This window comes from Pleurodeles waltl, chromosome 1_2 (genome assembly GCF_031143425.1).
Source record: "Pleurodeles waltl isolate 20211129_DDA chromosome 1_2, aPleWal1.hap1.20221129, whole genome shotgun sequence".
NCBI lineage: Eukaryota > Metazoa > Chordata > Amphibia > Caudata > Salamandridae > Pleurodeles > Pleurodeles waltl.
The window spans coordinates 48,053,426-48,076,942 of record NC_090437.1 but is presented as its reverse complement, the minus strand read 5'-3'; positions in this window follow the sequence as shown (position 1 = coordinate 48,076,942).

The window sequence follows — 23,517 nt, the reverse complement described above, 5'->3', positions numbered from 1 at the left end:
GGCAAGAAAATTCCAGTTGTGAATTTACAACGCTAATTGCTCTAACTAGAGCAAACGCGAGACCCATAGAATTGCAAATGCTTGTTTTCTAATCTGAGCCTTTATAAAGTGCAACAATCACCCAAAAGGGCTTCCTGGCTCTTCTCCCAGGCAATATGAATAATGCTACAGTGCTCTGAGTAAACATATGATGAAAGGCGTATGGAAACGAGACGAGAGGGGCTCACAAGGAAGTCCATCGCTGCAGGAAAATTCCTGGTCTTCTGTGGCTCAGCGAAATTTGAAATCCCGCACAAATTCACAGTGCAGTGTTTCTATCCATTTACAGGGGCAGTTTGTATTCCTTGCATACAAATTGCATGCAGCAGTACTTTTAGATCGCGCAGTGCAGTCTAAATAATGAACACCAGACACAAATAATGAGGCGACACTGCCCGCGAGGCCCTGAGTCCCAGGCCTGTTTATTCATGTACCCGTACACGTCATGGCTAGTACAGTTCCTGCCATGAGTGACGGGGTCACCTTCCTATTCCACCTCCTTCACTCAGTTATTTGGAATGTTCCAGCCCAACACAATATTACTCCTATACCCAAACAAAAATGAAATAATAAAACAAAATCACAAATAAAACAAAACATGCTAGGACATGCATGCAAATTAAATGTGTCCACCTGTTACACCCACATCTCAACTTGAATACTATCAGACACCATCACATAACTAACCAAAGTATATTGTATTGTATTGTAATCCTATTTATATAGCGCTTACTACCCCTGACGAGGCGTCAAAGCGCTTTTCGATGAGTAGCACGCTACTCTGGAACCCAACAAGAATTAGTGATGGATTAGTATTGTTTAATAATGAGTACAGTTTTAGTATTATTATGAGTTAATTTGAGCCTCGGATATGAGAGTTTGTTAGTTAGATTGACTGGAGTAATGGAGGGGTGGAGGAGGAAAGAAATCCAGAAGTGTTAATTGGGAGTATATCCTTCATTTACTCAACCCAAAGGCTTGGGATGAATAAAGGGGGGCGGAGGGAGAAGAGTATGTGGAAGGGTTAGGGAGAGCATAGTAGCAGGGTGAGATGAATGCAGGAGAATTTAGTAGGGTTGTGTGGGAGGTCACAGAGGTAGAGTGAGGTTTGGTGAGTTAGATGTGGAGGTGGAGTGAAGAGCTTAGGCAGAGATATTTAGGAGATGAAAGTGGTAGAAGGGATTTGGGATGAGTCAGAGTGAGAATGGAGGATAGTTTGATAGAGACATGACATAAGAGTGATGAGTAGATAAGTGTGATAAGATGAGAGCAGGAATTCATAGATATCTAGTATAACAACCCAAACAACCAGGAGCCATGCAATGATCCACAAACATGCCAAGCACAGAAACAACATATACACATACATACATATATATATATATATACATCAAAACAAGGCCCTTTCAGGGTTAGAGTGACGCATAAATTATGCAAAAAACAAGAGAGAACTCTGGGAAGTTCCCAAATTTAGGTGGAGAGTAGCTCTAGTAAGGAGCACCCTGCAACACCAGCGACACTCTAGATTTGCTCACCTCAAATGTCTGCTTATCTAGCAAAGTTTTTAAGCATAGGATCAGCACAGTGCTATCCACGCCGAGCTAGACAGTGACAAAGTCTTTTGCCATTTGTTCAGCAAAATCTTTAAGCATAGGATTGACACAGTGTCATCCTCGCCAAGCTGTAAAATGACAAAAGCCATTTACCACTTCAGGCACAGTATTACAGCTTTGGACTGGTCAAATACCATCCAAGCCAACCTGAAATGAGTATAGCAACCCCTGACACGTGTTTCGCTCTCATTAGAGCTCTTCAGAGGAGTTTAGCTTTGTCCAGACACAAGGGAGCACCCAGTATAAGTCAAAACAAGGCCCTTTCAGGGTTAGAGTGACGCATAAATTATGCAAAAAACAAGAGAGAACTCTGAAGTTCCCAAATTTAGGTGGAGAGTAGCTCTAGTAAGGAGCACCCTGCAACACCAGCGACACTCTAGATTTGCTCACCTCAAATGTCTGCTTATCTAGCAAAGTTTTTAAGCATAGGATCAGCACAGTGCTATCCACGCCGAGCTAGACAGTGACAAAGTCTTTTGCCATTTGTACAGCAAAATCTTTAAGCATAGGATTGACACAGTGTCATCCTCGCCGAGCTGTAAAATGACAAAAGCCATTTACCACTTCAGGCACAGTATTACAGCTTTGGACTGGTCAAATACCATCCAAGCCAACCTGAAATGAGTAAAGCAACCCCTGACACGTGTTTCGCTCTCATTAGAGCTCTTCAGAGGAGTTTAGCTTTGTCCAGACACAAGGGAGCACCCAGTATAAGTCAAAACAAGGCCCTTTCAGGGTTAGAGTGACACATAAATTATGCAAAAAACAAGAGAGAACTCTGGGAAGTTCCCAAATTTAGGTGGAGAGTAGCTCTAGTAAGGAGCACCCTGCAACACCAGCGACACTCTAGATTTGCTCACCTCAAATGTCTGCTTATCTAGGAAAGTTTTTAAGCATAGGATCAGCACAGTGCTATCCACGCCGAGCTAGACAGTGACAAAGGGGCATATTTATACTCCGTTTGCGCCGAATGTGCGTCAAAAATTTTGACGCACTTTCAGCGCAAACGTTGCCCCATATTTAAACCCTGACGCCCGATCCGGCGCACCAGGAAAATGGCGCTATGTGCGCCAGTTTTTGGAAGCGGCACCCCGCCCTGCGTTAATGACATGCAGGGTAGGCGTTCCCGTCCAAAAACAGACGCACATAGCGGTGCGTGGTATTTATGCTTCAGGGCAAAAATCACTCCCGGGCGGCAGGCGGCTCAAAAAAAATGGCGCAAAGCACGAATATCGTGAAATTTTAACGCCTGGGTCAGGGCAGGCGTTAAAATGGGGCAAACACACCTGTACTTAATCAGAACACACAGAACAAACAACAGAGCAGCAGAGCAGCAGAGCAGCAACAGGGAGACATGGAGGTGATTTTTCTTCAACGTGCACGTAGACGCAGAGCCCTGCAGCAACAACAGCAGCCACAACAACAACAGCAGGGACCCCAAAGACAGCGCAGAAGGCAGGAGAGGATATTCCGCCCAAGAACAACCCTGCATGGCCTCAGGGAACGAGACATCATACAGAGGTACCGGTTGAACTGGCAGGCCATTCAGCAGCTGCTGACAAATATTGAACAGCAATTGGCCCCCACTTTAGTGACTCCACGCACTATCCCAACAGAAACAAAGCTGCTTGCCGTACTTCACATGCTGGCAAGTGGCTCCTTTCAGACAACTGGTGCCCTGGTTGGTGGAATCTCACAACCATCTTTCTCCGCATTCCTGCCTAAAGTACTGGATGCCATCATTGGACTGACACCCCGCCACATCTGCTTCCCTAACACAGTGCAGAAGCAGCAGGAAACTAAACAGGGGTTCTACGCCATCAGTTGCTTTCCGCACGTCCTTGGTGCAATCGACTGCACACACGTACGCCTTGTGCCACCTGCTGCGAGTGAACACCTCTACCGCAACAGGAAGCACACATTCCATCAACGTGCAGGCCATAGTCGATCACCAAGGACTGATCAGCAACATTGTGGCTAAATATCCTGGGAGTGTACATGACGCATTCATCTTCCGTCACTGCACCATCAACCAACACTTCCAGGATGGACGGTATGGCAATGGACTACTTGTTGGTAAGGACAAAAATCTACATATATACTCACTGCACAGAAACCCTCTAGGATAAACAACCCATACACCACAATAGCAACACCTAGACAGGAACACACTGAGGTACTCACATCACTAGCCATGTTTCACAAGTCACCATTGAACCTCTCACACATTGGAATTTACTCCACAGCTTAGTGTGAAGACATTCATGACTGTGGTTGCCTAGATGTCACCTTGCAAATTGGAAGTCTCACAATAACCTGTACACTAATACAATGCATAACTTTTAAGGGATGGGATGGCCTGGGTATGTTCAATTGAACGTTTCTAATACCCTTTCATGTTTCAACTCTGCATGGAACTATTATCACACCCCCAGTGAGGACACACGGACACCTGTGTCACAAGTCACAATGCAAGGGAGGGCACACTGTACTTGAGAAACCGATACATCCTGCTGACAAACAGTTAGCCAACAAACACTTGCTCAGCCAAGGAAAAAAAACAATGCCAAAGTTTCCACCAACAACCATAGGTTGTCACATTAGTACACAAAATAGTCACAGACAACACAACACAACTACTTCCATCAAATATACGTACAACAGTGCCTCCTACATCTAATTGATACCATTCTGTGTTTCTCTTTCAGCTGATCAGGGGTATGGCATCCAGCCTTGGCTAATGACACCATATGGGAACCCAAATACTGCTGCTGAGCGGGCATACAATGACGCCCACAAGAGGACACGCAGCATTGTGGAGCGGACCTTTGGGATCCTAAAGTCAAGGTTCCGCTGCCTTGACATCACTGGCGGAAGCCTACTACACTCCCCAGAGATGGTCTGCAAGATCATATGCACTTGTGCCATATTACACAATATTTGTGTAAAAAGGAACATTCCCCTCCTTGAACCGGACCCAGACATGCCTGAGGATGATGATGAGGAGGATGCTGGCCTGCAACAGGAGGGGGAACAACCTAACACCGCAGCAGGAGTGCGTAGGCGCCAACAGCTTGTGAACAATTTTTTTACTTAAGTTATTATAATCACTTGTATTCCACACTTGTAAATAAACACAGATAACAAACACCACATCATGCTTTGGCCTATTCATTTCTGACCACCTTTAGTTTGAAATAGCTGAAGATGAATGTCGTCTCATTGATCAAGAATGCCATTAAAATTCATCACACCAAAAATAAACATCACAACTGTATGCACAGAGGGTAGGATGTGACATGATACATTATCATACACAGAGCCCAACAAGAGTACAAATGTGACAATTACACATGCCGGATCCAAACAACTGAAACAGTCTCTCATCCAGCCCAAAATTGGAGATCATTTGAAAGTCACATTACACGTGTTCAGAGACTGGGTGGGACCATCCATGTGTACGTGACCATGTCATCAATGGCTACTCTCAAGTGTGTGATATGAGCAATACACAATAGCTACAACATCAGCTGCCACTAACTCAGGAGGAGACCTTGAAGTTACAGTGACAACATACACCCAGACAGGTGATAGTGGATCCACATTCCAACACACATGTACACATATGTCATACAATCAATCTAATATTTGAAAGTAGACCATCACAGTTGTGTCCCAGTCTGAACCTAGCAGGAAGATTGTAACATGACACTAAACCAGTTTATGCAGAAAGGGACACAGACAACCAAAATATTCTTCTCATTATCACATCGGGAACGCTGATAGTCTTGCAAACATAGTCATAGTAAAATGGTATGCACGTTTGCTCCAATTCATCATTACTGCAAACGTCAAATGGGCTAATGAGATGAATGAATGGTCAACAGTCATTCATACCATATGGCCTTACATTAGCCCGCTGCTGCAGGTTTGCCATGATATAATAAATATACTCCATGGATACAGTAGCTATTCTGGATGGTCAAATCCTAGGGTGCTGGTGGCCTAAGTCCACCTCTACTGCCCCCAAAACATGCAAGAATCATGTACTTGTGAACCACACACATGCATAAGGCACATGTGTGGCCTCCATGTCACAAGTCCAACACAAATCTGAAACACAAAATCATAATGGGACATGCTCAGCCCCATAAAAACTGAAAGTGACTCTCCCACTCCCTGTTAGGACTACAGATAAAAGCATCACCATCATAAATGTGGACACATTTTGGAGACGGAATACATAATGGTATCCCATCCATCATTTCAAAATAGCCATCAGCAATTACACCAAATATGTCATCAAATATGGTCAATACATTAGTTAACGTATCCCAAACATTACAGTGTGAATGCCTTCTATACATAAAACAACGGACATGTGTCATATACAAACACATATGTGTATCACATCGCACCGTTTGACCATGACAAATCCCCTTTCCAACGCTAAAAACATGAAGACATAAGGAAAAATTTGCTCCATATTCGACGCATACAGCATAGCCGTCATAATTTGTTCACGTACATGTGTGCACACAATGCAGAGTCAAATACAAATGTATCCAAAAGTGTCTTAATATTTTGCCTTCAAAGTATAATTTACATCCACAATATTTTTGACTCTGCATCATGTGCACTACAGTACGTGTAAAAAAAATGACGCCCATGCTGTATGCGTGGTAAAATTGACGCTACATGGACAATATGTTGGTCATCTCATGTACATTATAAAATATTAATATTCATATCATATTTTTTCACTCCGCATCATGTGCACTACTGTACGTGTAAAAAAAATGACGCCCATGCTGTATGCGTGGTAAAATTGACGGTACATGGACAATATGTTGGTCATCTCATGTACATTATAAAATATTAATATTCATATCATATTTTTTCACTCCGCATCATGTGCACTACTGTACGTGTAAAAAAAATGACGCCCATGCTGTATGCATGGTAAAATTGACGCTACATGGACAATATGTTGGTCATCTCATGTACATTATAAAATATTAATATTCATATCATATTTTTTCACTCTGCATCATGTGCACTACTGTACGTGTAAAAAAAATGACGCCCATGCTGTATGCGTGGTAAAATTGACGCTACATGGACAAGATGTTGGTCATCTCATGTACATTATAAAATATTAATATTCATATCATATTTGTTCACTCCGCATCATGTGCACTGTAATGCGTCAAAAAAAAATGACGCACAACTGTGTATGCGTGAAAATATGACGCAAAATGGGAAAATAAAAACGGCGGCCATTTTCTGCAGGAAGTGATGTAATAGGATATCCTGTTTACAAAATCTGTACTGGAAGTCAACTTTCACTTTCACTTTGCAGTCTCAGATTTATCTAGACTGTGTGGTTGTGTGAAAGGTGTTGTCCTGTGTTTTACTGCTTTTGTGTCCTGTGTGCCTTGTATTTTGTCTTAGTGTCAATCTATTATTGTTGTATAACATTGTCTCAGTCTGTTTAGTGTTATTTTGTCTATACCTGTGATAGTTTGTATTGTCAGTGGGAGTCTGTTGTGGGTAGCATAGTTTGGGGGGTTAGTTGGGCTATTTTTCTCCTTCTTCTTTTTCTTTCACACCTCTACCTTTCCCCATTTCCCACTTTTACTTTCATATTTATTTTGTCCAGCATTAGTCCTCTCAATATGTCAGGTAGGCCTCGCCTGTCCAGGATGGGTGAAGACGAATTGGGGGGGTTCCTATGGCTAGTAAGCCATTTCCTGCCACTAATGCTGGAAGCTGGGGGCCGTGTGATACAGGGGTATCACACGGAGGCGAGGAAAATCCGGTGGGAGAAGGTGCGCCATCACCTGGTCCGGGTCTACGGGAGTATGAGAAATGTACACCAACTCAAGCACCGCTGGGCAGATCTGGTCACCAGGGAACAGGACCTGCTGGATCACCTGGGACTCCGGATTGGTGGCCATGTTGGTGAGTAAAAATCTATTAAATGGGAATGATAGAAATCTGTGTGTGAACATGTGATGATTGTTAGCCAATCTGCAAAATAAGTAGCTGACTGTGTGTAATGCTAGGGAAACCTAGGCCCATGGTTATACACATAAATCCCCATATTTTGCAACACATGTACACGCAATAACAGCATTAAAATCCAACATCTATTTGTATTTTGCTAAGTCGCCCCCTCTCTGCGTCACAAAATGTTGCAAATGCTGCGCTACCAAGGTATACATATGTGTCCTAATGTGTATTTGTTGCAGAATGTGTATGAAGACCTATGCTACCAGTCCGATGGCTCATTTTTGCAACACATACCAGATGCCTGTAGCTGCATGTAATGTAGTGATGCATTTGTGTCAGAAAAGCAACACGTGAACTGCTCTATTTGTACTCCACTGGTCATAATGGCCAGTGAGTACGTCATGTAGAAACAACATACCTACATATGCAGACGCCATAGCTAGACAGAAAATTGGAAACACATGATGATGCTATACATGTGTGTTGCCTTCACGTCACATGAAGTTAGTCATGTTGTTCACACATATGTCACATGTGTGTCTGGTTGCTGTGTGTTGAACCTGTCCACATAGCCTGTTTGATTGTGAGTGGTCATGCAGTCCTCATGGAACCAGTTTTGGAATGTCTGTCTGGGATGCACATGCTGAGATGTATGGTTAACATTATTGTTGGGGCATACTAATGGAGGATTAACTTGGACGACACATGACTGTCCTGGCCACTGCATGAGTGTAGTAGGGTGTGACACTGGAGCAGGAGACTCATCCAATGATAATGTTGAATACAAAGTTATCCATGCAGGATGAGCATGTGTCAAAGTCGATCATTACCATGTCATATTCACACAGTGTCATTTAAACAGAAATCATTTGTCCGTTCACCCAGTCTGAGTATAATCTTTGTTTCATGCTTTACAGGTGGACCAGCCCCGTACACCGTGGGAGAGGTGGCCCATTTTGACGACCCCGATACCTACAGTGAGTGTCGCCTGAGTGCTATTTACATTGTTTGGTAATGACGCATGATGGATTACTGTGTGTTAAAGAGAATTCATGATTTGATGTGCTGGCCGTTCATTGGCTTGGTTCTTTTAGTGTGATATCAAATTTGAAGTATGTTTCTGCAAAGCAATACTTAGTCATCTCTCAGATTGAGGGGCTGTAGCCCATTCAATTAGGCCGGCAATTGGGAATGGTATGACTCATTTTTAATACACTGGTCAATGTTAGACTTGGTCAGGGACTTGCCATCAACTGAGTCTGCATATCAGACTGACAGTCTCCCAGATAGCTTAGGCACATGGCTTTGATGACAAATGCTTCTTCCTAGTTGAGGATGGACTGTGTACACTGTAGGTTGGATCTTCCAGGGGCATGTACTTCCACAAGGTGAACTCGAAGTGTGTGTGACTTGAGTGCAATGCCCTAGGTGTTCAGTTGAATCATGTGAATGGGTGTACTACCTCCTCTGTGTGTGTTGTTAAACATGCCTCACTAATAGTATGTTATGTTGGGCTAAGTCATACCAGTTTGACATGTGTGGACCTGGGATGTGACAAGGTTGGGCTGACTACAACGTGTTGCTAGCCCTTCATACAGTAGGTGTTGTGTGTGAAGGCACATACTTGTTGAACTTTCTGTACACTCCTGGGTGTGCATTGAACATGGGATTGTTGGTTGTTCTTCCCACACCACCCACAAAGACTGGGATCTTACTGTGAAACAGGGTACCTAGGACTGTAGCAACCAGTATGTTACACGTCCTTAACACCTTTTGTGACTTGAGTTAGTACCTTGGGCCAGAGTGAGAAAAATGTCTACACGTTGCAAATGGCATAAATATATGTGTGGGATTTGCAAACGTCTGTTTCCTATTCCAAAATGTATTTGGTGGTCATGTACATATTAGCAAAATGCTTTTCAAAATTGAAATATTAAAGGGTTTTACCAGACCTACTTGCAAATCACAGTGGTAGGCAATCCCATTTGCAACCGAGTACGTGGTTGCAAAGTGAGTAGCTGTTATCATCCACTTGAAGTGGATGGTAACCAACTTGCTGACTGGAAGGGGTCCTCATTGTAAAGCTTCACCTTTGTGAGTGGACTAAAATAATCCTGCGCAAAACAGCCAGTGGTCTAAGGGACCAATAATTACCGTGAAAATTTCCAAGTTGAATTGTTGTGATTTAAAACTAATTGCAGCTCATTTTCCTTTCCGGTAAACGGCCATACACTTGGGGAAAAATAACTTGCTTATTTTACAAGCAGTCACGTCTATGGAGTTCTGCTGGTCCCAGCAGGCCTCCATCCCCGTGAGTGGCCATGTTGCTAAGGTGGGGCAACTTGGAACCCACATCATTGATGTTCATGAGGTGGGTTTTAGGGACCCCATAGCGACTCGCAGACGGTGTCAGAGACACCGTTCTGCTTTGCAAATTGCTAGTTGATTTTTCTAAATTCCTACTAAATTCCCCTAGTGTGGACATATGATTCTGGGCCAGGGGTTCAATCTTAGCACACAACTAATTCCAAATGCCATTGAGTGAGGAGTGTGAGTGTTATCACATAGAATGACATATGTACTGAAGTCAGTATGCGGAAGAGCTGGTGCCATAATGTCAAATGCCTTAGGTATGATTTGGATGAGTAGTTTCGGGTGATGTCATCCATCATGTAGAGACATGGATATGCTATGTGTGATATGACCTTAGGTATGCATGATTCACATGTACTTCCTCTGAGCCTTTCCGTGAACTATGTTGTAACAATTGCTGCAAACAATACATTTCTAGTAATGGACAAATGACCCATTGTGGTATTCAACCCACTGTAAATTCAATGCTCAATATTTCCCTTTTCTCTTCACAGCTGCAAACCTGAGTGCCGCAGAGCGCAACAATTTTGAGCGCCGTGCAGTGAGGTACAGGCACATCCTGCAGGTGCAGTGTGGGTATCGGAGGATGGCCCGCAGATATAATTCGGATCGGGCCTCCGGGGCGTGGTATGCCACACCACAGGCTCCCCCAACGGTGCCACCTACAACCACCTTCACTACAACCACCAGGTCTGCCCAAGGGGACCCAGCGACGGACCAGGCATCTTCATCAAGACCTGGACCCAGCCGTGTGTTGGGAGCAGGGCTGTCCCGTGGCCACTCCACTCCAGCACCAACATCCACCTCCACCGGCACGCAGACCAGCACTGACCCTCCTATTGACCCTGCAGCCTTCCAGGCATTGTCTAGAAAATTGGACAGGTTAATTGGCAAGGTGGACAACCTGACGGAGGACATGGCTGAGGTGAAGAAGAAGGTGCGCTCCATCCGGCGCACACTTCAGAGGGCAAATCTTTAGTCATTTTGCCCTCCTGAACTTTTACCCCTCCCCTCTCACCTCTTTCCTTTTTCATACTGTTAGTTGGGTTTGGGGGGTTAGTTATAGGATAAGTATAGGAAATTAGCTTAGTTAGTGTTAGGTAAGAGGGTGGGGGGTCCTTATTCTTTCTATCTAATATTTTTGTGTGGGTGGGTGGGTGGGGGGCAATGTTGGGATTCCCGTTTAATAAAAAAAAAAAATAATAAAAAAAATTATACAAAAAAATATATGTTTGTTTAGGATAGTATAGTATGTGTGTAGGTTAGTAAGTGTTGTCCTGCATGTGTCTTGTCTCTTAATGGTGGGTGGGGGGTTGATGTTTAGATCGTTTCGTTACATGTGTAGAGTAAGTTTAGCTTAGGTTAGTTAGGGACAGTTGTGGGTTAGTAGTAGTCAGGTTAGATTAGTGTAGGTTTACCTTTCCCTTAGTTGCCTCTTTTATTACTACTTTTAAATAAAAAATATGTTAACCCTTTACCTGATGCGTTAGGTGCTACCTTTTCATGGCCTTGACATCAGTGTAGCAGAAAGTTTAAGTATGACATTTGTGTTCCATGCTCGCTATCCCCAGGCTTATGAGGTTTAACATGCCAGCTACCCGTGTGCTGACTTGGTAAGTATCCACCATGTTGGAGAGCCACCATTGGTAGTGTGCATTGATCATCAAGGTTTGAGGTTGGTATGTATCCTACTTCACAAAGAGTGCTTCCAGACTTGTTATTGTAGGTAAATAGATAGGTCGGACAGCATTGTGAAGTTCGGGGAGAGCTTTATAGATGATGATTTGTTCACACTCTTGTCTTGTTGCTGTCATTGCTGAACTACATCATGTGTGTACTGATTCAGCATTAATTTCCTTCATGGAAGTATACGCCGTAAGGGTGATTGATGCTGTGTAATTTGTTTATCATTCCTTTCATTCTACAGCATAATTTCAAATTTTAGTATTGCATGGTGCCTACATTTCTCAGCCACCATTAGTTGTGTAGAATAGCTATAGATGGTGCATCATTCTGTCCAACACAGCATGATTGTGTGTGCTTAGTCCCTTCATCAGTTATTTTCCTCAGTATAGTAAAGCTATGATGCAATCCTGGCCACTGCACAGATGTTTCAGTATACATGAAATCAGGACAGTAGTATAGAGAATCGATATGGTTGCCACACAGCCACTTTGGAGTTATCTACTGCACAGTTGAATTTTGAAATGACACAGAGACACAATAGGTGTGCAAGTGATATTTATTTATAGGTGGTGTAGTGCAAAATGTCCATTCACCATGTTTGCTGACTCCTTTCTGGTGCATTATTACATGGTGATCCTACAGAAGGGGTGTGGATGATGCTCCTGACATGCTGGGGTGATGTCACAGACAGTGCAGAGGAACATGAAATGCCAATTGGTAGGAGAGAAACATTCACTGGCAAGGTGGACAAGTCATACAGTGGATTGCCGAACAGTCATTGAGGTTAGTTGTAGTGAGACTGGCATGTGTCAAAACGTAGGACCTTGGTCAGAGTAGGGCATGGTGCAGGGACTAGGGCTTCCGGGTACTCTTGCGTGTGAATGTTATCTGTTCCATGTCTTCTTCTTCTGATGTGTGTGTTGCCTGGTGTGTCCTTGTTGTTGTTGGTTGTGAAGGGGCAACACACACCTCAGTGTTAGAAGACATGGAGGCAGACATCCCGGGGGCTGATCCCTGTTGAGTAAGGAAGGGCAGTACTGCAGCAAGGAGGGCTTGCTGGTTTTTCAGAATGGCAGCCACATCCCGATGGTAGGCAGCCAGGTCGGCCCTGAGGGGTTCTATGTTGCATTCGTGCACACGTTGAGTGGCTTGCAGTTGGAGTTGTTGTGTCAACTGGATGACAGCTGTGCCAATTTCCTTCAGTGTTTTTGAAATGTCCTCCAAGAGCAAAGTTCTGGCTTGCATTGCAGCTGCCTGATCAGCAGTTGACAACATGCACGAACGCACCCCCTCAAGGCTGGCTGCCATATTTTGCATCCCCACCCGCAACTCCTTTGCCAGCTCCCGCTGGACCCCAACGACAGTTCTTTCGAAGCTGGTGCCAGTGTCGTCAGAGTCCTCAGCTGTGTTGGAGCTGGCAGGTCTTACAATTGGGGTGGCGAGTGGTTCTACTGTGGTGGCTGCTTCTTCTGTGCTCCTCCTTGTGACTGAAGGTGGGATTTGGAGGCTTTCAAGGACCATGTCAAGGGTCTTTTGTGGGAGGTTAATGGTCTCGTCATCCATGTCATCAGGGAACTCATGGACAGGCAGATCAGCAGGAGATCCGTGTTCCTCTGCAATGAAACAGGGTACAATTAGTGTGTCTGTGTTGTGACAATTTTGCAGTAAGATACAAGCCTTTGGATGCCTTAACATTGTACTCTGTGTTTGTCTAGGTATCTGCTGTCCGTCATAGGGCATTGTTGTAGGCCTATGGCCCACCTGTGTGTCACATGTTTGATATGGAGCTATCAGACATGTCTGCCTGATCGCCTCTAGCTTTGCTTTGTAATTATTTAGGAATAGGCGTTTTTTTCTCCTACTCCTCACTCGGTGTTTCACTGTTGTTATGGAGGGACATTTTGTAGGGTGGGCTCTCATTATCCAACATGTGAGTCTTTGCTTTCTAGGCAGCAGGATAGCTAATGGTGTGGGGGACTAAGTTTGACCCACTTGTAAATAACTCTGTCACCCAGATATTCAATTTAGCTAAGACTAACTAGCAGTGCCTCTGGTCTCCCACATCAAAGGAATGTTTACACATCCGAGCGCATGACATCTTTGGAACTTCTCAGGGAAGTGGTGGTCACTCAGGTCCTACACATTTCTATCTTTTCTGGTATGTTCCCATACACAAATGACAAAGACAGTATTAGTTTGATATGAAGTTTCATTGTTCAACTGGCTTGTAGGAATTTATGTGTGAGCCCCAATTACACAAACAATACACACTGTTAGAATTGAAATAGTCCGCAGGAGAGTAATACATTAGTACACAGCTTTCATGGTGCCTAACAGTTTCTACTCTCCCTCTGCATGTTCTATGTATAGCACAGCATGTTAAGTTTGGAGGTTGCCTGTCAGAATCACAGGGGAGACATCATCCCTCATATCAGAGGAATGGGCTGGGATCTGGTTGTGCATCAGCAGCAAGGCAGGCAGCATCTAGTTGTGATTTTCTGTTTGGAAACTCCCCCATGCGTGTCTTGGGACAAGGAAGTGAATGTAAAAGACATATGTCATGGTGATGACAAAGTTTCCCTACCCAGGAATGCCAAACCTTAACCCCTACCACATCTATCAGCAACGTACCAGATGGTATCCTTGACTGGGGCACAGAGTGAATATGTTCTGGCAAACTCCAGTGCAGAAGTAGGCAAAACAGTGTGATTTGACTAATTAAAAACACCCTAGGACTGACTATTTGCTACTTTAACTGATAGGAAGGGCAATGAGAATCATTTAGTGCAAATTGCTCTGAGGCACTTAGATGTGAGCAAATGAGTATAAGTACAATCAGGGTAAGATGCACAAAGGCCTAAAGCCTGAAGCTAATGCGCAAAGTATACGTTACACTTACAACACTACACTTTGACTGACTGTGGGTGTTGTGACTGCCCTGGCAGCACACTTGCCTCTCAGGCCCTGCCCCATACACTTTTTATTCACATTGCATGATCTGTACATGTCACGTGGCATTACCTATGCATGTCAATGTTAGGATGTGGTATGGATGTAAACATTCTTGATGTTTTGAGATGATGTTGGGTGATGTGTATTTAATTGGATTGGCCTGTTTATCGTATGAATGTCCTATTTGTTTGTCCGACTTTGCAGGTGTGTTTCAGTGACCAGTTGCCTGTGTCCCCTCCTCAATGTTGTTGTCTGAGCAGTATGACATTAGTGATGTAGCCTTGTTAGCCAGGCATGTGAGGGACCCTGACGTATGCAGCATGTGTGTATCGTTAGTGCTGTGTGGCTCCTATTGCTGTTTACTTAGGCTTATGTATGTGTCAGTTATGGACATTCGGCATTTGAGTGTACTGGTACCTTTGTCTTATTTCTAGGAGTAATTGCAGATGTCATCCTCACCCCCTAATTTAGGTATGTATGTTCCAGGGTGGGGTTCCTGCCATTTGGTACTATAGCTGCACAGAGATGAGAGGTGTTATTGTCAACTGTGGTTGCAGTTAAGTTACAGTTGTTGTATTTGCTACTGCATTACAGGTAGGGACCTAGTTGATGGGGAATAGATTTTGCAATACAAGTGCCTGGATGTGGATTTGAGGTAGTGTCCTTCCCACCTGTCACTGCTTTCCCTTGGCTCTCTTGTTGTACTTACAGGATGTCCCCGTGGGACTGTTGTTGTTGCTGTATTTTGTCGTGCCCCAGCTTCGGTCAGTACTGGGCATGCCCCCCTGCCGTGCCCCTTTCCCCATGCCACTTCATATATGTGCTGACTTACATGCATTGTGTAGTAGGTATCCCCCCCCTGCTTACAGTCCCCATTATTGTATTATGATTCCCCATGCGACTTACCCTGCATGTGCGTAGTGTCGTGGTAGTCTGCGCTGTCCAGTCTTTGAATCCCTGTGACGATCTCCTCCGGGATGACGGCTGCGACCATCTCCTCCATGTGGTCCAGGGCCTCCTGTTGTGCTGGACTCCCCCCTCCAGTCTGCATTGCTGCCTTCCTGTTCCTGGCCATTTTCTCTTTGGTCCTACGTTTGCAGTCATGCCAGCGTTTCTTACACTCAGTGACTGTCCGGCGTTCTTCAGCCACACTGTTAATCTTGTCCACAATTTGTTTCCAGATGGCCTCTCTCCTACTGAGTGGCAATTTAGAGGTGATGAAAAGTTGGTGCTGGTGTTCCGTCACCTCTTTCACCAGGATTTCCTGCTCCTCTGCACTGAAGCGACACTTTCTTTTTTTTTTTAAAAGGTCCTGGTTCCTGTATGCTTCCTCCTGGCTGGTCCCTGGTCTGCTCTCATCCTCCTGGGGTCTGTTGGGGCATCTAGGATCCATTTTGGGTCTCCTCTCCTGAAAGGGCAGTTTTCGCGCAAAAATGTGACGCAATTGCGTGAAAAAAAACGGCGTTTTCACGATTGCGCTGTTGTAAATCGACCCACAGTGATGTGCGTCGCATTTACGTTGGTTTCCTTTACGACAGACCGACGCTGTCTGCGTCACGAAATAATGACTCCCACCTGTTGGTTGCGCCGCCGTACGTCAAAGTATAAATTTGACGCCCGCATGGCGCATCCAAATGGCGTTAGACGGCGCAATTTTTTTTGACGCAAAACTGCGTTAGCGCAGTTTTGCGTCAAATAGTATAAATATGGCCCAAAGTCTTTTGCCATTTGTACAGCAAAATCTTTAAGCATAGGATTGACACAGTGTCATCCTCGCCGAGCTGTAAAATGACAAAAGCCATTTACCACTTCAGGCACAGTATTACAGCTTTGGACTGGTCAAATACCATCCAAGCCAACCTGAAATGAGTAAAGCAACCCCTGACACGTGTTTCGCTCTCATTAGAGCTCTTCAGAGGAGTTTAGCTTTGTCCAGACACAAGGGAGCACCCAGTATAAGTCAAAACAAGGCCCTTTCAGGGTTAGAGTGACGCATAAATTATGCAAAAAACAAGAGAGAACTCTGGGAAGTTCCCAAATTTAGGTGGAGAGTAGCTCTAGTAAGGAGCACCCTGCAACACCAGCGACACTCTAGATTTGCTCACCTCAAATGTCTGCTTATCTAGCAAAGTTTTTAAGCATAGGATCAGCACAGTGCTATCCACGCCGAGCTGGACAGTGACAAAGTCTTTTGCCATTTGTACAGCAAAATCTTTAAGCATAGGATTGACACAGTGTCATCCTCGCCGAGCTGTAAAATGACAAAAGCCATTTACCACTTCAGGCACAGTATTACAGCTTTGGACTGGTCAAATACCATCCAAGCCAACCTGAAATGAGTAAAGCAACCCCTGACATGTGTTTCGCTCTCATTAGAGCTCTTCAGAGGAGTTTAGCTTTGTCCAGACACAAGGGAGCACCCAGTATAAGTCAAAACAAGGCCCTTTCAGGGTTAGAGTGATGCATAAATTATGCAAAAAACAAGAGAGAACTCTGGGAAGTTCCCAAATTTAGGTGGAGAGTAGCTCTAGTAAGGAGCACCCTGCAACACCAGCGACACTCTAGATTTGCTCACCTCAGATTTTGCTGTACAAATGGCAAAAGACTTTGTCACTGTCTAGCTCGGCGTGGATAGCACTGTGCTGATCCTATGCTTAAAAACTTTGCTAGATAAGCAGACATTTGAGGTGAGCAAATCTAGAGTGTCGCTGGTGTTGCAGGGTGCTCCTTACTAGAGCTACTCTCCACCTAAATTTGGGAACTTCCCAGAGTTCTCTCTTGTTTTTTGCATATATATATACATATATATATATATATATACACACACACAAACACACATGAATACACACACACATATGCACATACAATACATAATTAGAATCATGGGTAAAAAAAATACTTAGTCAGACAGGTTTAAAGAGTGTGTGTGTATTTTATTGTTATGACAGTAGCAATACATGTTTTCCAAAGAAACTATAAATAAATAGAAATATACATATAATCTGAAAAAAATATTTATCCACATAGGCATATGCAGTTCATAGTTGTTTGAAAAAGGTGGTTATGAAGGAAAGAGCCAACTCTTGAGTAGTTTTCTGAAGACAAGAAAGTTATGTGTGGCTCTTATAGTTGGGGGTAATGAATTCCATAGTTTGGCTGCTTGGACGGAGAAGGATGTACCACCTACAGTCTTTTTCTTGTATGGTGGTGTTCTAAGGCGGGGTGCCAGTCTTGAGCGGAGGGTTCTTTGTTGGATGTATTTGATAATTTTCTTTCTGATAAAAAGCGGTCCTGTTCCATGTATAGCTTTGTGGGTGATACAAAGCAGCTTGAAAGTGCATCTTCTGGCAACGGGTAACCAGTGTAGTGCTCTCAAGGCAGGGGAGATGTGGGCTTGCGGCTTTAAATGTAGTAGTAGCCTGGCTGCGGAATTCTGGATACGTTGTAGTTTTTTCATAACAGATAGAGATGATCCATGGTAGAGGCTATTGGCATAATCCAGTTTGGATAGTACAAGCGAGATAGTAGCTTGCACCTTGTGTGGAAATCTGAGGTGGGGGAAGATGCGTCGTAAAGTCTTTAAGGTGATGAAGCTTGTGCGTGCTAATTTGTCTACTTGGGCATTCATAGTTAGCTTGGAATCCATGGTGATTCCTAGGTTTTTAACTTCCTTGGATAATTGAGGAGGTGGTCCGAGGTCGTCAGGCCAGACGCACAGAGGGTCATAATTTTTCCAGTCACCACATATGAGTATTTCTGTTTTGGAGGTATTTAGTTTGAGATGGCTCCAGGTCATCCACTGATCAACGGCTCTGAGGCAACTGAAGATTTCTGAGTTTTCAATGTTTTTGGGGTCTTCTAATTTAAGTAGTATTTGTGTGTCATCTGCATAGTTGTAGCATGTGAGATGGAAATCATTGATCAGTTCTGGTAAAGATTTCATGTAGATGTTGAAATGCAAAGGTGAGATGATTGACCCTTGGGGGACCCCTGCTTTTGTGAGGTAGGGTTCGGACGAGAAGGGGAGCGAGTGGATGATATTCGCTCCTTTTTGGAGATAGGAAGTAATCCAGTCAAGAGCAATCCCTTGTATGCCGCCTTCGTGGAGAGTTTGAGTTAGGGTGTCATGGCCAACCGTATCAAAGGCAGCTGAGAGGTCCAAGAGAAGTAGTGCAGCAACTCCATTGCGGTCGACTGTGTTTTTAAGATCGTCCCAGATTGCCATGAGTGCCGAATCAGTGTTTCTTCCGGGGCGGAATCCAGTTTGGAAGTCTGAAAGTATAGAATTGTCTTCAATGAATTGTGACATCTGGGCGAATGCTGCTCTTTCTATCAATTTGCCCAGGAAAGGTCCATTTGTGATAGGTCTGTAGTTGTTGGGGTCTTGCGGGTCTAGGTTTGTTTTCTTTAATAATGGTCGTATGTATGCCTTTTTCAGGTCTGTAGGAAAAGTTCCTGAAGTTAAAGAGTTGTTGATGATTCTTCTTACAGGTGTGGCAGCAGAAGTAGATAGCAGGATGTTCTTGAAGATTTGTGGTGGGCAAGGGTCAGAAGGGCAACCAGAAGGTCTGCTTGCTTTGACCAAATCCATAAATTCATCCTGGGATATTTGTTTGAAGGACTGTAGAGGTTGGGATGGTTTAATCTTAAAGGGTATTTTAGTAAAGGGGTTGGTGCTGATGGTTTTCTTCTGTTTTAAATAGGAGTCCAATGTGTCTGCCTTGGTTGTGTAGTGAGTTGCCAATTTGTTTGTGAAATCTTGAGTGGTGGGATGACTTCCTTCCATGCATGTAGGTTTTCGAAATTCATTGAGAATTTTATCAAATTCCTTGGTTGTAGATTGAGCATTTTGAATTCTGTCTGAGTAGTATCTTTTATTAGCTTTTTTGATTGATGACTTGTATATCCTGTTAAGTTTGTGTAGCTGCAGTTTGTCTTGACTGTTGTTTGTTTTGAGCCAGGTCCGCTGCAACTTTCTGATTTGTTGCTTTATCTTTTTAAGAGGTGTGTTTCTCCAAGGTGTTGGTTTTCTTTTGTCCTGTTTAGTTTTTCTGAGTGGTATTAGGACATCAAAAGCTTCCTGTAGCCACTCATAAAGTTTTTGTACAGAATTAATTGTATCTAGATCTGTGTTTGCTGTTAGTTGTGTTTCTAAGTGATCCAAATTGAGTTTGCTCCATGGTCGATAGGTGTATGTATGTAAGTGGTTGTGGGGTGTGTTGATTTGTGGAGTTGTCTGTCGGAAAGTTATCAGATGGTGGTCTGACCAGGTGGTTGGTGTGATGCTATGAATAGTAACAAGTTCAGGCTTAGCAAAAATGACATCTAGGATGTGACCAGCGATGTGTGTGGGATTGTGTACAATCTGATGTAGGTTCAATGCGAGTAGGCCAGTGGTGATAGCTTTTGGATGGGGCATATTGGGTTTGTCAAACCAAATGTTTAGATCCCCAGGAATGCATAGATTGGAGAATAGTGTAATAAGGTTTGAGACTGTGTCAAGAAAAGCATCGGGGAAAGTGGAGTTGTTAGGTGGAGGTCTGTAAAGGAGGAGAAAGTTACAGGAGGAAGTTGGAGTAGGGTGGCATCTGGTAAGGAGTGCTTCACAACCTTGTATGGAGATGTTGTCTGTTTTACTGAGGTTTATTGCCTGTTTGAATATAATAACTAGTCCACCTCCTCTCTTGCCTGTACGGTTTTGTGTGATGGTTTGATAGCCCGGAGGAAGGGCTTCGTGCAACACTGGTGCCATGTCATCTCCCAACCAGGATTCCGTAATGAATAGTAAGTCAGGTTGTGTGTCTGTGAGCAGTTCGTGGATGTGGTGCTTGTTTTTTGAGAGTGATCGAGCATTTATGAGCTGGCAGTTTAGATAAGGTGTGTTAGTGGAGGTGTTGTTTTGTTTAGTAGAAGGGTAAGTAGTGTAATGTGAGCTTGAAGCAGGAGTGTTGCTAGTTGTGATAACTGTTTGAGGTTCACAATAGTCTCGCTTTTCAATATAGTGTTCCTCTTCCAGCAGGTTAAGGAGGCATTTTGTTGGGTCTGTGTGTGTGGGTGGTGGACTTGGTGGCTGAGAGAGCCATGAGGAGTGTAGTGTTTTTTGTAGGGTAGTTTTATTATGTAACAGACAAGGGGATGCGAGGTTGCTATGAGTGGCATGTTTGTTATTTTGTTTGCGTTTGTTTAGAGTGGATGGAGTATGGGTTAGGGGTGGTGGAGGAGCATGTGGATCATGATGTAAGGCTCTAAATTGTGCAATGGAGGAGAGGCGAGTGAATGAAAGTTGCTGGGTTGGGGTGCTTGAGGTAGGTGTTTGTGAAGAGTGGGGGGGTATGGGTGGCGATAGGATGGAATTTGTATCCTTTGTGTAGTCCTGGGGGTGGGAGTGGGTATGATGATGAGTGTAATGTAAGTTTGTGTTGCTTTGATGTGTTGATGTTTGTGGTCGGTATTGTTTTTGTGGAATAATGAGAGGGGATAATATTGGTGTAGTTGTTTTTGGTGAGGGATTTGTATGTGAGTTAGTGCTGCTAAGTGGAATTTGAGTGTTAGATGGGGTGTTGCGGTGTTTTGGAGAAGAATGTATGAGGTGTGTAAGAGGTGATGGGTGTGTGACAGGGAAGTAAGTAGTAGTTGAGATGACCGGAAGAGGTAATACGTGTGGTGGAGTGAAATGTGGGGATTGTATGGTTGTGTGTAATTGGTGAGGAGAGGGGAAGAGTGTTTGTAGATGATGTGTTTGAATGCATGGTTTGGGCATTGTTATGATGTCAGGTGGTCTGTGGGGAGTGAACAGCGGATAGTGTTGTTGGTTAGTATCAGCAGAGAGTGTGTATCTGGGAAACTGAAACTGAGAGAAATGTATGTTGTAGTTTTGCATTGTGTGGGTGGTAGCAGGTAGTGTTAGTGGGAGGGGACAGAGTAGTGTTTGCTGTGAGAATGAAGGTGTTTGACTGTAGTAGTTGTGGTGGGTATGTGTATATGTGTTGTATGTAAGGTATTGTGTTGGGTGGTGGGGCAATGCAATCTGTCTGTGGTCAGTTTGTGATGCATGAGTTGGATATCTTTGCAGATAATGTGTTTGGATGTTGAGGGATGTGTGGGGGTTGACACTATTCCTGGTCATATGTGAATTGGGCAGCATTTCTGGCCCTAGTCCCTACCTGTCCCGAACAGGCCCAAACAGGCAACTGCCCTTGTCCTCGACGCCCGGGCTGAGACGCCCTGAATCCTGGCCTTTTATAGCCCTACTGGCCAATAAGAAGCTGGTCCTAACCCTAGCCAATCCGATTTTAAACCCTGATTTAGCCAACTAATGGGAGACCCAGCCCTAATCACCAGTCACAGCCCTATTCCTGACCACCAATCACAGCCCCAGCCCTAAAACCAGCAACCAATCAGAATCCCAGCCCTATCCACCAATCACAGCCCTAGAACCAACAGCCAATCAGATTCTCAGCCCTTTCCACCAATCACAGCCCTAGAACTAACAGCCACTCAGATTCTCAGCCCTATCCACCAATCACAGCCCTAGAACCAACAGCCAATCAGATTCTCAGCCCTATCCACCAATCACAGCCCTAGAACCAACAGCCAATCAGATTATCAGCCCTATCCACCAATCACAGCTGTAGCACCAACAGCCAATCAGATTCTCAGCCCTATCCACCAATCACAGCCCTAGAACCAACAGCCAATCAGAATCTCAGCCCTATCCACCAATCACAGCCCTAGAACCAACAGCCAATCAGAAACTCAGCCCTATCTACCAATCATAACTGCATCCCTGGAGCTAGCACCCAATGAACACCATCTCCCAATAACCTATCACAACAGCATATGCAACAACCACAAGGAACTTATATAAGGAGCAAGTTAACTGAAGTCCAGTCCCTGTGGGCAGGGGGAAAGGCAAATGCTGCTCTATTCAGTATCTCCTTGGATACAGACAGGCTGAATCCACATTTCCAAGCTAGCAGAGTCTACTTTCCAGGTAAGGGGGAGATTGTTTAAGAGACAAACACTGCAATAGTGCTGGGCGCACACTCTAAAATCGGGCTTTTTTTAAGGCAAAAATACAGGGGGGGCAGACAGTTTTTAAGCACAATTTAAATCACACAAACAGATTAAAACAGTCTCCTAAAACCACACTCTGAAAGATGTATGTAGCCTTTTTACTAAGAATAGGGGGGAAAAGGGGGGGGGGGGCAGGGGTGCCACAAACTAGGAAGGGATTTCACACAGTCACGGCAAAAACATTTTTTTTTTTAAAACACCACTTTAAAAGAGGCCAGGCTGCCTGAAACACAGAGAGTCCACAGTAAAACAAACACTTTTTGAAAAAATAATACTATTTAACCAGAAATATCTTTGGGCTCCTTACCTAGGTCTTTTTGCAATCCTTGAACACTGGGCTGTATCAGGACACAGGGGAGATGCACAGAGGAACACAAAATGGAGGTGCCTGTCTTTGGCCTTCCCTCCACAAACTTAAGGAGCCAGAGCAGGTGGGGGGGGGCGGGTCTCAGGTGCAGCAGAGACTCAGGGAGCCAATCAGCTAAGTCCAGTCCCTGTGGGCAGGGGGAAAGGCAACTGCTGCTCTATTCAGTATCTCCATGGATACAGACAGGCTAAATCCACACTTCCAAGCTAGCAGAGTCTACTTTCCAGGTAAGGGGGAGATTGTTTAAGAGACAAACACTGCAATAGTGCTGGGCGCACACTCTAAAATCGGGCTTTTTTTAAGGCAAAAATACAGGGGGGGCAGACAGTTTTTAAGCACAATTTAAATCACACAAAAAGATTAAAACAGTCTCCTAAAACCACACTCTGAAAGATG